The 2258-nt window shown below is 33.4% G+C and overlaps 1 protein-coding gene across 1 annotated transcript in view; it reads right to left on the bottom strand.

The window, feature by feature from the left end:
- Window positions 1-2258, bottom strand: part of LOC106470536 (tyrosine-protein phosphatase non-receptor type 1-like) — a 47222-nt gene that overhangs the window by 26925 nt on the left and 18039 nt on the right. The gene's annotated exons all lie outside the window — the stretch shown is intronic.

The following is a 2258-nucleotide window of genomic DNA, read 5'->3' as shown; positions in this document are numbered from 1 at the left end:
GTACTAGTACTAAAATTGTAGGGTAAAAGTAATGTTTTTTCATTAGGTGGTCTGTTCTAATGTGTAAAATTGATATGCTGTCAGCTGATAATGAGAAATAAAACAACTGTTGCTTGAAATAGATAAAAAGCACTTTTCACATCCTGTACAAATTTTTCAAGAGGGTTTGCATTTGGTGTACACATTTTTAAGCAGGCTAATGTTAAAGCTGAACACAGGGGAAATTTTCATGGAAACTATATATTACCACTAAGATATTTACAGCTCCTACCAATATAAATCAGGGCTTGATTTTAATGATCGTTCGAGATGACTAAAAACTTCCTCGGAATACCAATTTAAACCCTGTATTGTCTGACGGATGACTAGCACCCAGGAACAGACCTTAGTCAAAACAGCATCACAATCAACTGTACATTTATCCATGCCCATACTACATGCATAATTTGACTCCGATCTTCAACCAAAATCATTGGTAAATTCCCTAAATAAAACCTCGAAAATTTGAACCCCCCCAAAAACATTTTCTTTTCCCAATTTTTTATTTAAAAAAGAAGATTGTATATTTTACAAGAGAAATGTTGGTACAACCCATGAAAAGGGCTGAAAACATTAGGAAAAGTTTGCTTTGGTGATTGGCTAATAATGCTGTTTTACTCATTAAACTTTCTATCATGGACAAGTTGCACCCCTGTGCTGCTTTGTGCATGTAAATTTTGTACGGAGTTCAACCAAATATGATGGCTTTGTGTGGTAACACAGTACAATGTATACAGGTCAGTTAGTTACATTACCACACATTGTATTCTTTGTATACATATATCTGGGCAGGTGGGAATTTGCTACAAAAAGTAATGCCAATAACATTAATATTTAGTACAGATGCTTATGACAATAAAACTAACATGGCTGTATCAACTTCTTACTGATAAACCTTCAGTAGGAACTAAAACGATCAAATTTACAAAATCAAACTCTCAATTTTAATCGTTAATCGTCACATTTGAAACACTGATCCCCTTTTGATTAAACATGTATGGGCCTAAGGCTAGTGTTATAAAACATACGAGACTAGAAATACGGAAGGCTTAGTTAACATGAGAAAAGCGAGGTAATCCACGAATTAAACAGAACATAATAATGATAACTGCAAGCAAAATTTTATGAAAGTTTTGATTAGTACAAAACAAAATAACAAATAAAATAAGGCTAGCTTTGCCTCTCTCCAGGTCAATACAAACTACAAGTATGAATGACAATACATATCAGCAATGTGTGTGTGTGTGTGTGTACATGTGCAGCACTCTGGCATTGTGAATGTATAACAGTATACATAGCATTAAATGCTATGTAACAGTAACATGGTTTGGGCTTATTTCCAGGAAATAAGGCATCAAAAATTAGTTGAACAAAGATGTAGTTTCAGGTTTTGAATTAACATACAAGACTTGAAGAAAGTAAATTATTCTGTTAGTTGTAGTCTCAGCAGAACGAGATGGAAATATTTTACTCAGCTGTTCATTGTCCATCTCCAACATTCAGTAACCCAAAGAAATCCATGAAATATTTTAACATATATAAAGGAGATAGGCATTACAAAGCCTGCTTGCATAATAATAATAGAACAAGCACAGAATCTTTAGGAAAGTTCTGTTTACAAAAACATATTCAAGGAAATGTTTCATCCACAGATGGGTAAGAGAAAGTTAAAAGTTTTTATATTATTTCTGCAACAGTAAATTTTCAACATCTTTAAAAAGCTCAAATTTCTCTGTAATTCCAAATTAACTTCAGGATCATTTTATGCAAAACTATTTTGTTGAGAATACAAGTGTGCCCTAGTTTAGAAAAGTAGGGGGCAGAAAAAATATAAAAACCTGAAGGAAGATTCATACACAGAATAGCTCAGTTTAGAACAGGTCATATAGGATCATCCTTTAGTGAAACATTGTTAGCAGCACCAAACTAGTAGAGTACTTTTACATCAGCTCAGAAGGATTGGTTGACACAGCAAATAATGCAGAGTAAATTACTGAGATTACTTAACATCTCAACCTTAGGTCATACACCAAAGGGCTTACTCACAAACTAAATTGAGATTAATTAGCATTTTAACCTCAGGCCATACATCAAAGGGCCTATTCACAAAGTAAACTACTGATCGTTTTGTGAAAATTCCAGGGATAACTGACTAGCTGCAGTATGCACCCTACTAAGCAAGAATTAACTGGTTTAACTCTCTCTCTATATATATATAT

Source organism: Limulus polyphemus, unplaced genomic scaffold, assembly GCF_000517525.1.
Source record: "Limulus polyphemus unplaced genomic scaffold, Limulus_polyphemus-2.1.2 Scaffold4070, whole genome shotgun sequence".
Lineage (NCBI taxonomy): Eukaryota > Metazoa > Arthropoda > Merostomata > Xiphosura > Limulidae > Limulus > Limulus polyphemus.
The sequence above is the reverse complement of the archived record's forward strand: the minus strand, read 5'-3'. Positions and strand labels throughout refer to the sequence as shown.